This window comes from Odocoileus virginianus, chromosome 28 (genome assembly GCF_023699985.2).
Source record: "Odocoileus virginianus isolate 20LAN1187 ecotype Illinois chromosome 28, Ovbor_1.2, whole genome shotgun sequence".
NCBI classification, from domain to species: domain Eukaryota; kingdom Metazoa; phylum Chordata; class Mammalia; order Artiodactyla; family Cervidae; genus Odocoileus; species Odocoileus virginianus.
The window spans coordinates 40,561,278-40,575,642 of record NC_069701.1 but is presented as its reverse complement, the minus strand read 5'-3'; positions in this window follow the sequence as shown (position 1 = coordinate 40,575,642).

The following is a 14,365-nucleotide window of genomic DNA, read 5'->3' as shown; positions in this document are numbered from 1 at the left end:
TCCCTGCGTCGGGAAGAACTCCTGGAGAGCAGAACGGCTACCCACTCCTGTATTCTGGCCTGGAGAATTCCATGGACAGAGGAGCCTGGCAGACTAGTCCATGGGGTCACAATGAGTTGGACATGACTTCAGAGACTTTCACTTTCACCTTTCATTTTGATGACGTTCAGTTTAACTAATTTTTCTCTTGTTGCTGTAGTTCTTGGGAAGATTTTATTGAAGACTGTTCCACAGGTAAACACAGGCAGAAACCGCTGGCTTCATGGAGGACAATGAGGGTCTTCCATCTGGTACCCCGGCTGTGAGCTCAGAGCCCCGCCTCCCAGCCCCTTCCGAGGTGCCGACCACCTGACCTGGCCCCCTCAATCCCATCGTCTGCCTGATATTTGTCTCTGCACGTCTGGCTTCCTCTGTGGCAGGGGATTCTCTTCCTTCTTTGTTTTTTTGGAGGCAAACTCATTCATTCATCTACATATTTTCTAAGAGACACCCGGCACTATTTTAGTTCCTGGGAATACAGTGGCAAAACCAAAACAAAGAAGCCAGGACCCCTCAGCCTGTTGGAGCACCGTCTCCAGAGGTGGAGGACGGTTGGAGTATCCTGCTTTTGGAAGAGCTTCCCCTTGATACTGACCGGGGCTCTTGGCCTCCTTAATCAATAAAAATTGATCAGAGGCCGGACAAGAAATTCACGCAAGACTTTACTGGGGCCCCTGCTACAGCCAAGGGCAGTGAGAACAGGTAATGGTTTCCCTTGCTCTCTCCCTGAAGGGGGGTGAGCTGGTTCCTTACGTGGGGTGAGGGTGGGGATGTGTCCAGGGGTCGGGCCGCCCACCCCTTTGGTGGTGCTGTGTGGGGGGCTCACGCACAGCACCCTGCTTTTGCTTTCGACCCCAGCTTTGGCTCCTGGCTCTTCAGAAGTGACAGCTGGGTTTCTTCTTTCTTTTTGTACCTTGTTGTCTGTAATTTGCCCCAGAGCCTCCCGCACATGGTTGTTTTCGGTCCCTGGCCGTTTCTTCGTACTTTGCTGCTGGAAGAGACCTTTGTCCAGGTGGAAGCCCCCGCGGCACACGGTGCCAGGTCCTGGCCTGCCTTGTCCTGACGCCCCTCCCTCCCCCCCATCCAACCTGGTCAGTGTCACCGCCACGCTGGGCACGTGTACAAGCAGCAACTGCATCTCTCATCGCAAACATTTTTATTTTTATTTCTTTTGTTAGTGAGCTTCCCTATTAGATCATGTCTTTCTTGAGGAGAAAGACCACTCAGACATCCGGGAGTCCCAGAGCCAAGTTCCTGGCAAGACAAGGATGGCTGTTGCTTGCTGTCTGTTTGCCAGATTGGCACTGAGCTCTGTCCACTTCTGATTCCTCATGGATCCGGTCAACTGAATGCACATGTTTTTCTCCGAGGCTCATTGATCACATCTTGGACCCCTATGCTGGTGCACTCCTGGAGAAATTCTATTTGCTCTAAGATGGAACCTATCATTACAAGCATTATTTTAAAAATAAAACGAAAGTGTAAAATAAGGCTAAATAAGTTTGAAAAAACTCTCCGACAAGCCAAGGTTCAAACTACGTTTTTGAGTTGAATGGTCAGATACATGAAATTTGCATCATTCCTGTGAAAAGTCATTCATCTTTGAAGCATTCAACTTACTCACAGTACTTCAGATGGCTGATTAAAATAGATATCCAGCCTCTGCTATTTTAATTACACAGAGTCAGAAGGAGCATAAACCATGTCAAGGAAAGAGGCGTTTGTGAGCCATGCCTGTCAAAATGTTCTGGTGGGGATTCGTGGAATCCAGGAGGCCTCGTTGCCGATGGGCTGGTGACGCCAGCTGGAAGCTGGGGTTCAAGTGCACAACTAAGCCCTCTACCCATTTTTCAAGAAAATTCCTTAACAGACAACGGGAAAATTGTTCCTTCTGTCCCGTGAGCAGTTGTGGAATGATGGCCCTAGCACAGCCCTAGGAGCCTGCAGGCCCAGGGAGAGGAGGACTTCCTGGGTCGATGGGTGGACATGGAGACCAGCTTTCAGAGCTCCACTGTGACTGCAGGATTTAGACAACGCATGGTCATCTGGGCAGCTTGGGTCTGTCTCTTCCTAGAACTGGCTGAGCTGGTGTTTGCCCACTGTGCAGCTGCATTCAAGCCCGGCAAACCAACGAAAACCAGGTACGTACCCCCCAGGGGCCTCCAGCTGGAGGACGAGGGGGACACACAGGTGAATTCTCTCAAAGTCATGGGTGCCTTCAGGAAGGGCAGCTGGTCCCCAAGTGGTGCTTTTCTGAGTCTGTCAGAGCGAGGGCTGTTAGATTCCTTCAGAGCGTGAGCATCTCAGCCTCAGAGAAAGCTCCCACACCCATAACCTGCTCACTCAAACTCAGACAGGGCCAGGAATGGGCTCAGCATGATGCTTTAAAATTCTAGGATCTCCAACAAGGGATTAATAGTCAACATATATAAACAGTTCATAGAACTCAACATCAAAAGCACAAACAACCTGAGTAAAATACGGGCAGAAGAACTGAACAGATGGTTTTCCAAAGAGGACATGTAGATGGCCTCCGAGCATATGAAAAGATGCTCACCATTGCTAATCATCAGGGAAAGGGAAAGTAAAGTCACGTTCTCATACCTGTCACATGGCCATCGTCAAAAGGAACACAAATAACAAACATTGGTGAGAATGTAGAGAAAAGGGAACCTCTTACACTGTTGCTGGGAGTGTAAATTGGTGCAGCCACAGTGGAAAAGAGTACAGGGGTTTCTCAGAAAACTAAAAACAACTACCATATGACTGAGCAACTCCACACTTGGGTGTATATTTATCAGGGGAAAAAACCATAAATCCTAATTTGGAAAGATGCATGCACCCCAATGTCCATAGCAGCACTATATTTACAATAGCCAAGACATAGATTGTAATTCTAATTGTGGCAATCTAAGTGTTCACCAACAGATGAATGGATAAAGACGGTGCAGGGAATATGTCCAAAAGAACACTACTCAGCCATTAAAAAGAATGAAATTATGCCATTTGGAGAAGACATGATGAAATAAGGCTTATGCAGCAGAGGGAGAGGATCTGCTTTCCCGGAGCCTCATGCACCCCGTGGGCTGGGTGACCGGATGTCGATGCTGCCTGGCATCCAAAGTCCTGAGGCCACACCCATGCAGTGGGTGTGCTGGAGTTTTCTCTGGAGTCACCAGTGTAATCAGGCCTCTGGATGCATGTCAAGGTCCCTCTTAAAGCCCTTGCGCTCATCTTATGGTGTTTGGCATGTCCGTGGCCAGGCAGCAGCCAGGAGTAACTAGGAACCTGAGTAAATCTCTCTCCCAGATGGGGGTGCGCTGCAGACAACTCGGGGCCCTGGCTGGGGGCGGGGAATCAGGGTCAGGGGTGGGAACCCAGGGGACAGTGTGGACCTGGGGATGAATTGGAGGAGGGGGGAGCTGACTCACCCCCCGGCTGCTTCAAAGAGAACTGCAGAGCCCAGAGGTTACAGAGGGCCGGGGGAGCCCTGGCAGGGGGCAGGGACCAGGTTCTGGGCACCTTCCCCCGCTTGCTCCTCTCCTAAAACTGGGCTCTGACCCGCCCTGCCTGCTGCCGCTGTTGGAACTGACCGATGAGAGTGCAAGTGACGGTCTGGCCGCTGTGCTGGCCCGGCGCGCTGCCCTCACTCCGCGTGGACGGTCAGGCGCTGGGCTAGATCGGGGCTCACCCCGCACCTGTCACCCGCTGTGGGGAGTCGCCCCGGCCCTGCGTCTGTCTCCTCCATGACAGAGCCTGTGGGCTTGAATGCCCCATAGAGCGCGTGTCTGGTGGGACCCTGCATGGGCCTCAGAGGACCCTGGACTGTCGCCTTCAGCTTCCCAGGGACCCTGCACAGCCTAAAAGCCTCCTGAGTCCCAGGGGCCGAGAAGGCAAGGCCAGCAGCCAGAGGGCACTGGTAGTGGGGGAGGCTGGGCGTGGAGTACACCTCTGAGGGGCCAGTGGCTGTGGCCCGGGGGCTCAGCTGCTGCGCCGCATGTGGAATCTTTCCGAAAAGAGATCGAACCCATGCTCCTTGCATTGGCAGGCAGGCTCCCACCACCAGGAAGTCCTCGAAGGAGGTTTTTAAGAACGCACAAGCTCTCCCAGTGGCATCATCCCCCTGAGGCAGTTTTGTTCTCACCTCTGAGCTCCTGTCCATTCCCCCCTCCAGTTCTGGCTCTGCTCGGTGTCACAGGCAGGGCTTCCCGGAGGAAAAGGATGCCGTTCCTGTTGTGGGAGGATGCCTTGACCCAGGGAGAGGGCACACAGATGGAGCTACCTTAGTGGGCTCCTCCAGGGGCCAGGCTGCGCATGAGTTGGTCCAATCTGGAGGTTCAAGATGTTCTGGAAGAAAAGACACTTGCATTCAGGCTTCAAAAGCAGTTGAGAGCTTGCCCGTTGAGAGAGATGGAAACACAGTTGGGACAAAGAGACTGACATGAACAAAGCACAGAATCAACACTGGAGTCTGGGCATCATATACTCCTTGGCATGAGAAAAGAGGGCAGGACAAGACAGCGTGAGACCCCCCGCCCTGCCCCGAGGGGCAACCCCAGGGCAGGTCCTATCTCTGTTTCCCACATGAGAATTCGGCCCAGTGTTGGCTCATCATTGTATTTTTAGGAGAAACTAGAAATCTGGACATCCGTGTGAAATCTCTGGACTTCTAAATGTTACCCAACAATTAGAATCAGAAATAAAATGTAGGCCAACCAAAACGTGTCTTCGGGTGAAACTTACAGTCTGGGCAATTTTGCCTCCTAGATCTTGTCTTTGCATTTAGAATTGTAATTATAGTACACGTGCAATTTCTTCCCACTTACCATGTCATGAATATTTTCCATGTTTATGTAATCTTTTAAAAGCCATTTACAACGGTTACATAATGTTCTGAACATGCCACGATTTGCTTTACGTTTTCCTCCTGTTAGAAATCAAGGTTTCGGGGAGGAGTTTTAGATTTGTTCCCGCCCTGGTTCATCCCTGCGTCTCCCTCAGGTGGGAGCGCGGAGGAGGAGACGTGGAGAACCGTCAGAAGTGCCTTCCCTGCCCCTCCTGAGAGCCTCGGGGATCTTGAGCAAGAAGGGCTTACGGATCGTTTGTGCCCGTTCTTTTTGTTTGTCCGGCCTTGTTCAAGGTTCCAAGGCAAATGTATAATAATCCTTTTACGGTGAAAATGACCGAATTTCACTAAAACACATTAAGGAAAAGTTAAAGGATCATTATTCTTTTTTGTACTGGAACTAAACTGAATCTATAGACAATTTCGGGGAGAACCAACACCTTTATGATATTGGGTCTTTTATCCAAAATGTGCTACTTATAGACACATCTTGGTTGCATTTACTCACCGGTTGTTGAAGTATATGTACATATTTTTGTTTGTTTTTATTGATACTATAAGTGGCACTTGTAAAGTTTGTGTTTTATAACAAATTGTTGCTGCTTTGTTAGAAATGCAGCTTAGCTTTGTGTATTGGTTTTGTATACACATACTTCATTTAGCTCTCTTATTCCCAGTATTTTGGGTTTTCTATGGAGACAACATTTCCATCCACAACTAATAACAAATTTCTACCTTTCTTCCCTTATATTTCTTTTTCATGTCTTATTGTGTAGGTTAGGACCTTGAGTTGGATGTTATATAGAAATGTATGCTTAATCTTAAAAGCAGTTCTTTCAGCATTTTTCCATTAAATATGATGATTTCTGTAGATGCTTTTGATAGATGCTCTTTATCATATTAAAGAAGTTCTCTTCTACTCCTGTTTTGCTAAGATTTTTTTAAGCCGTGATTTGTTGTTGTTGCTGTTTGATCACTAAATCATGTCCAAACTCTTTTTGATTCCATGGTTTGCAGCATGCCAGGCTTCCCCGTCCTTCACTGTCTCCTGGAGTTTGCTCAAATTCACGTCCATTGAATCAGTGAAGCTATTTAACCGTCTCATTCTCTGTCGCCCCCTTCTCCTCCTGCCTTCAATCTTTCCCAGCATCAGGGTCTTTTCCAATGAGTCAGCTCTTCATATCAGGTAGCCAAAGTATTGGAGCTTCAGCTTCAACATCAGTCCCTTCATGAATATTCAGGGTTGATTTTCTTTAGGATTGACTGGTTTGAATTCCTTGAAGTCCAGGGAACTCTTTAGAGTCTTCTCTAGCACCACAGTTTGAAAGCATAAGTTCCTTGATGTTCAGCCTTCCTTATGGCCAAACTCTCACATCCATATATGACTACTGGAAAAACCTTAGCTTTGATGATATGGATCTTTGTCCAGAAAAACATTCCAGAAAACCATGATTGGATATTTAATTTTATTGACCGCCTATTTTTGCCTTTATTAAGACAATTTGTTTTTCTCTTTTGATCTCTTATCATGGTAAATTACATTATTAGGTTGTCTAAACCAATCTTGTATCATTGAGATAAACCCAACTTAAATGCGACTTATTATTAATTATTTAGGACTCTAAACTTCCTTTTAAGTATTTATATACTATGTCTAGCTTATTCATATAATGAAATGCCATATATAAGTGGCTTAAATAGAAATTTATTTCTCACAGTCTTGGAGGTCAGAAAATTTGATTCCTGGCGAGAGTTTCCTTCCTGGTTGCAGGTAGCAGCTTTCTTGGCATGTCCTCACGTGATAGAGAGAGAAAGAGCTTTGGATTCCTCCTCTTCTTACAGGGTACAAAGCCCACATGGGCTGCCACCTTCACAATCTCAGCTAAAAATCCTAATTACTTCCCAAAGGCCCATCTCTAATCACACCGGAGGTTGGGGCTTCAGCACATACATTCAAGAGAGACTCCAACATTTAGGCAGGCTGCATCTGATAATTTGTGATATGGAATCTTTATTTTAAAAAGTCACTCATTTCTAGGCATTTAAAAAATTTCATTATGAAAAAAATTTTTTGAAATTAAAAAAAATTAGACAAATGAAATGAAAAAAATGAAGAAAATTTTGATTTTTTCCCCTTGAATCCTTTAGATGCATGTTTTCTAATTTGCAAAGATTTTTTTTCCTGATTGTTTTCTTTGCTACTGATTTCCAATTTAAGCTCACATAGATCACAGAATGTGGTCTGTAGGCCCCAAACTAGGTGAGGTTAGTATTATGGTCTAGTACATAATTAATTTTTGGAAAAGTCCAATGTGTATTTATAAAGCATGTACATTTTTCTGTTGTCAAGTATGAAAGTTTATAAAATCCATTAGATAAACCTTTTAATTACTCTTCAATATTTCTATATTCAACTGATTTTTGTCTTCTTGATTTACTGGTATCTGAGAGACAGACAGTGAGCTCTCTCACTTTTTGGTATATGTATCGATTTCTCCTTAAAACCCTGTGAAGTTTTGTCTTGTATTTTGAAGCTCTGTTTCTGAGTGTATGAAATTTTAGAATCATTATTTACTCTTGTGAATTAAACTTTTATTAACCCTGATCCTTGTTATCTCTGTAATGCTTTTTGCTTTAAAGTCTATTATGTTTGATATTAATATTGCTACATCATCTTTTGGGGGGAGTATATATAGCAAGCTACATATTTCCATTTCTTTATTTTCATTCTTCCCATGTCCCATGTCCTTTGAGGATCTTTCTCAAATAGTATAATTAATATCTTTGTCTTCCTCCCAAATAAGGCAAGGATCTCAACTCACTTTCATTTTAATCACATTCTCCAATTCACGTGCTATTAACATGCAGTGTTTTAGTTTTATTCTGCCCCCCTTCCCAGTGTTAGATGTTGTTTTTTTTTTTGTTTTGTGTAGTCATGTAGGGATGTGAGAGTTGGACCATAAAGAAGACTGAATGCGGAAGAATTGATACTTTTGAACCGTGGTGCTGGAGAAGACTCTTGAGAGTAGCTTGGACTACAAGGAGATCAGATCAATCAATCCTAAAGGACATCAGTCCTGAATATTCATTGGAAGGACTGATGCTGAAGCTGAAGCTCCAATCCTTTGGCCACCTGATGCGAAGAGCCAAGTCATTGGAAAAGACCCTGATGCTGGGAGACTGAAGGCAAAAGGAGAAGGGGGCAACAGAGGATGAGGTAGTTGGATGGCATCAGCTATTCGATGGACATGAACTTGGGCAAACTCTGGGAGACGGTGAGGGACAGGGAGGCCTGGTGTGCTTATGTTCACGGCGTCGCAAAGAGTCAGACAACTTGGCGACTGAACAACAACAAAAACAATTCTTTCAATTTTATTCTTTTGTTTTCAAACTTGATTTTTTTGTTGTTCCATTACCTTTCAATATAAATATTAGAACCAATTTATCTATATCTGCAAAAGTCATGCTAGGATTTTGTTTGGAACTGCATTAAATCATAGATCAATTTGGAAGAATTGACATATCCACTATGTGGACTTCCAATTCTTGAGCATGTCATTTCTATTTATTTCAATTTTTAATAATTTCTTTCATCCCCATTTCACAGCCTTCAGCATATAGATGCAGTATATTTTGTTAGGTTTAAACCCAATTATCTTTTTAGAGGGATTCCTAAGTGGCTCAGTGGTTAAAAAAAAAAAAAATCTGACTGCTAACGGCCAAAGATGCAGAAGATGTGGGTTCAATCCTTGGATCAGGAAGATTCCCCTGGAGGAGGAAATGGCAACCCATTCCCAGTATTTTTGTTCGGGAAATCCCATGGACAGAGGAACCTGGTGGTCCCACAGAGTCGAACACAACTGAACGACTAAGCATGCATGCATGCACAACTTTTTAGGAGTTATTGCAAGTCATATAGCTTAAGCATTTTTAGTTTTCATTTATGCACTGATACTATATAGAAATATGATTGATTTTTGTGGAGTGGCCTTGTATCTTACGACCTTGCTGAACACATTTAATAGTTTCTGGAATTTGTTATTGATGATTTTATAGATTTCTTGGGATTTTCCATGTAGATAGTCATGTTGTCTGAGAATGGGGACAGTTTTAATTTTTTCCTTTTCAGTCTGTATGCCTCATTTCTTTTTCTTGCCTATTGTATTGGCTAAGATTTCTCCTGTGATGTTGAATAGAAATAGTGAGAATACATGTCTTTGCCTTGTTCACACCTTTGGGGGAGAATTTGGTTTGTTTCTCTCAATTGCATAGACTTCGATTTCCCCACAGACCTTTCTCAGGGTGGCTTGCTTTTGATCTGGGCTGATGAGAATGACCCCGGGTACTGGAGCCTGGGCAGACCCACTACAAAGCTGGTACAATGTTTGGAGAGAAGAATGTGAGGATAAGGGAAGTAATCATCCAACAGGAAGTTTTCTCATGTGCCTTTTCAGACTCTCTCCATCACTTCCCCTCATCCTCCCTGGTGATATTCAAACTCTAGGTATTAATTTTTAGCAGTCTTGATAGCTCCCCAATGGTACCCAAAATCCATGCCACAGTTTGTAGGATTTGGGGAAAACCCTGATGATGGGGGAAATTTTTATTTTCTTTTAATTAAAAATATTTCTCATTATTTTTGGCTCTGCTGCATCTTCGTGGCTGCGAGGGGTCTTCTCTAGTTGCGGTGACCGGGGGCCCGTCTCTGGCTGTGGTGACTTCTCACTGTGGTGCCTTCTCTCGTTGCAGAGCGCGGGCTCTAGGCTCACGGGCTTCAGTCGCGGCAGCACGTGGGCTCAGGAGTTGCAGCTCCCGGGCTCTAGAGCGCAGGCTCCGTAGTTGCGGCACACGGGCTTCGTGGCTCCATGGCACGTGGGATCTTCCCAGACCAGAGATCGAACCCACGTCTTCTGTGTTGGCAGGCAGATTCTTTACCACTGAGCCACCTGGGGACACTGGGGGAGAGTTTAAATTTGGGAGATAATCAGGTGATAAGAAATCAGCCATTTTAGAGTGAACAATTCAGCAACCCTTGACCCCCACAATGCTGGGTGGGCTCCGCTGTCTTCATCAGCCTCGCAGGGGGCCAGCACCCTCTGAGCAGCTGCTCCTGAAGCTCTCCTGCCCCCACCACGGGGCGGACTTTAAAGAGAGGGAGGTAAGAGATGGGGAGTCGCTTCTAACTGTGTGTCCTGCCCAGACACCTGGTATGTTTCTGCACCAGGCCACCCTTCCCCGGGCGTCTCATCTGCCTTCACGCCCTTTCCCCCTCACTCCCGCCATCTTCACTTGTACCTCCTTCATCAAGGGTCAGGAGCAGCGTCCTCCCTCCAGCTCTGCTTTCCAGAGTAGGGCTTCTCAGACTTTACCAGGCAGAGGAGCTTCGCAGGGATCTTATCTTAAAGATTCTGGTTCGGTGGGTCCAGCTCTCCTAACAAGGCTCCAGGTGATGCTGACGCAGGACCTGGTCCACGATGACTCTGGTAGATGGATCTAGGATGCGGTCCCCAGGGGATGGTGCTTGAGGCGGTCTCAGCAATGCTGAGCAGTGGAGAGGATGCTACTGCATAGAGGACAATTTGGGGTCTGCACTGGTTTCCTGGGGCTGCTTAATAAAGCTCCATGAAGCTGGATGTTTTGCACGAGAGAAATGTGCTCTCTCGCAGGTCTGGAGACCAGAAGTCCAAAATTAAGATGTCAGAGAGAATACTTCCTGCTGGAAGCTCTCGCCTCTCTCCTGGGTTCTGCCCCCAATCCTTGATGTTCCCTGGTTTGTAGCTGCATGCCTCCGATCTCTGCCTCTGTCTTCATGTGGCTTTCCTTTCATGTGTCTCCAAATTTCCTTCTCCTTATAAGAACACCAGACATTGCACTGCGGACCCCTGCTAATTCAGGAAGACTGCATCTTGAAGTCCTTGGTGAAGACCCTATTTCCAAATGAGGTTCCATTTCTAGGTCCTGGGGGTGAGGGATTCAAAGTCAGTTTTTCAAGTGATGTAATTCAATCCCCTCCTTGGACCCAAGGTTATGCTGCCATTCCAGAGTGGAGCCAGGATGCAAACACATGGCTGTTGTCTCTTCCATCCTGCCGCTGCTGCTGCTGCTCTGGGGGGAAGCAGGAGCCTCAGGAGATGAGATGGAGACCCCCCCTCAAACTGAACATGTGGAGGCGGAGACTGGGCACCCCGAGAAAATCAGTTGATCCTACAACCCCAGTTGCAGCAAAACATTTTATATTGTGGAAGCTGTCATTCCCAGGGACACCCCATGGAACTAGCTGTGTATCTTATTCCCAGTCTCTGGAGGTAGATGCAGATAGAGAGAAAGCGTCGTATCAGAACTAACTTAAAAATGCAAACCTCGGGACCTCCCTGGTGATCAGTGGTTAAGAATCCACCTCCCAATGTAGGCGACATGGGTTCAATCCCTGGTCTGGGAGGACCCCACAAGCCACAGAGCAACTAAGCACCACAGTACTGAACCCACACACCCAGAGCCCGTGCTCTGCAACAAGAGAAGGCCCCGCAGCAAGAAGCCTGCTCCCCCCAGGGAAGAGGAGCCCTTGCTGGCCGCAACTAGGGACAGTCCACGGGAGGCAGTGAAAACCCAGTGCAGGCAGAAATAAGTAAATTTTTAAAAGTGCAAACCTCTATCAACTAGCTGACACCTTTCCATACAAACACTGATATTCAGGTGAGAATATTTTCAACCATGCTTAACAGAAAATCTGGTTTATAGCAGCTTGACAAAATAGGAAATCAATTTTTTTCTCACATAACAACGAGAATCCTAGCAGCTACCATTTACCTAGCAATTACTCTACCCCGAGTACGCCAAGTGCTCTGTGTAGATTACTCAATTTAATTCTCACAATAGCCTACGCATATATATTGCTATTGTTGTTACTACTTCTCCATGTCTAGACTAGGATATTGGGAGTAAGTTTTGGGGCCAAGTTCACAGAGCTGGTAGCTGGTAGCGGTCAGCTCTGGAGGAGACAGTCTGGCTGCGGTGAGTGCCCTAGCGCCACGAGGAAGGTCAGGGGCAAGGCCTCCCGGAGCCAAGGCTGCAGGCGTCCTCCCCGAGGCCATCGGGGCTCCTCTGCCTTCTTCCTCAGCGTCCCTGTGAATAGCTCCCCAACTCCAGCATCCCACGTGCTTCTTGGGCTGAGGAATGGTACGTGTTCTTGAAAGCCCTTTCTCGAAATCTCCACACGGTGCAGATTCTCCTTGTTGAGAACTGCCTCACTGCCCACCCTCACTCCCACCCCCAGGTACAAGGAGAAGGAAGGTCCCTCTGCCCCTAGTGGTCCAGGGGTCCTCTTGAGAGGAGGAGAGAAAAGGGGGATCATGGGCAGGACACTAGTAGTGTCTTTCTCTCTCCATCAGGACACAGTGGGTGATGCTGTAGTAATAAGCAAGCCCAAGATGCCAGTGGTTCCTGGCTGTGCCCATAACCACCCTGGAACGCAGGGCCCTCTGCTCCTCAGCTCTGCTGTGTCTGCTCCTGAAAGCAGCTACTGGACCAGCCCCTGTGATGAAGCACACACTGGCTCCTAAAGCCATCTCCTGGGATGGCCATGTGCCACTTCTCTCTGGCTCCTTTGGCGGAAGCAGGTCATGTGGCCACGCCTTACTTCAAGTGGTGGGGAAGGACAGCGCCACCACGTGCTGGCAGCAAAGACAGCCGGAAGTTGCATTCGTGGCCGGGGCCCCACCAGAGGGCTGAACTGGAGCTCACCTCCAAGGCACTGATATGGTGCCTGCATTTCCAGGCTGGATTATCATGAGAATGAAACAAGATAAGACTTCCCACATGGCTCAGTGGTAAAAGAACCCACCTGCCAAGCAGGAGATGCAAATTTGATCCCTGGGTAGGGAAGATCCTCTCGAGAAGGAAATGGCAACCCACTTCACTTCTCTTGCCTAAAACAATCACACGGACAGAGGAGCCTGGCGGGCCGCAGTCCATGGGGTCATGAAGAGCTGGACACGACTTAGTAACAACTCCAACAATGGAGAGGAAATTCCCTGAAACCCACACTGGAATTCCTGGTCCCTGGCTTGTCTAGGAAGGTGCACGTGCTCTGAGCCTTGGCAGGGCCAGGCTGCCACCTGCCCTTCGTCCTCCTTCAGCCCCTGCCGTGTCCCTCACGGGGCCCCCTTGCAAGTCCCTGAGGAATCCAGGCATGTTTCCGATTCAAGCTGTTGGTACTGGGGACCCCAGAGCAGCCCTCTGTCTGGAGCAGCCTTCCACCTGATGGTCTCATGGCTTCCCCATGCAGCCGTCAACTCCTGAGAGAGGCCTTTCTGAGCTGTCATGTGGACCACGGCGACCCCGTCATGCTGGAGCCCTCCCCCGCTTCATCATAGCCCTCATCTCATCTGGACTTTCTACTAGATGTTTGTTTATTTTTAAACCCATCTCCCTCGAAAGCAGAGACCTGAACATTGGTGGCTCCTAGAACATTCTTGAACTGGTTTGCATGGCTCCTGTCCCCAAATGCACGTCCCTCCCAGAGCCTCAGAATCTGACCCATTTGGAAATAGGGTGGTTGCAGATGCAATGAGTGAAGAAGGGGTCAAAGTGGAAGAGGGTGGGTCCTGAATTTAAATATGACTTGTGCCCCTATAAGGAAAGGAACATTTGGCCTCAGAAACACAGGGAAGAGGCAGTGTGACTGTGGAGTTACAGAGTTGGGGAGATGCTGCCATGAGTCAGTCAACACTGAAGATCACTAGCAATGCTAGAAGCTAAGAGGCAAAGAAGGATCTTCTCCTATGGCCTTCAGACAGAGAGAGTGGCCCTGACAATGCCTTGATTTTGATTCTTCTGGCTTCCAGAACTGTGAGAGAATACATCTGCTGCTTTAAGTCACCCAGTTAGGGAAACTATACATTTCTCAGTAAATACTGTTGGATAGATGGATGAGTGCATGGATGGATGGATGGATGGGTGGGTGGGTGAATGGATGAGTAGATGGATGGATGGATGGATGGATGGGTGGGTGGGTGAATGGATGAGTAGATGGATGGATGGATGGATGGATGGATGGATGGATGGATGGGTGGATTGGTGGGTGGATGGGTGGATGGGTAGATGGGTGGGTGGGTGGATGGATGAGTGGGTGGGTGGGTAGATGGGTGGGTGGATGGATAGATGGCTGGATGGGTGGCTTGGTGGGTGGATGGCAAATGAACACATACCACATCATACAGCGGTTTGTAATGACCCGTTGACTTGGAGCCCCCTGCTGTGTGCTGCTCAGGGACACAGGGCATGTCCTTCCATCCAGGTGTCTCTGGCACACGATCAGCCATGACACATCTGCTGAGCCAATGCCTGTGGGGATCTGAGCAAGCAGTCCTGGTGACCAGGAAGCTCAAATAAAAGATCTGCCTTATAAAACATGGCAGAAATCGCACCCTGAGCCTAGAGGCGTGGTGGGAAGGGAGCGTGGGAACCCGTTCTGTCCTGTTC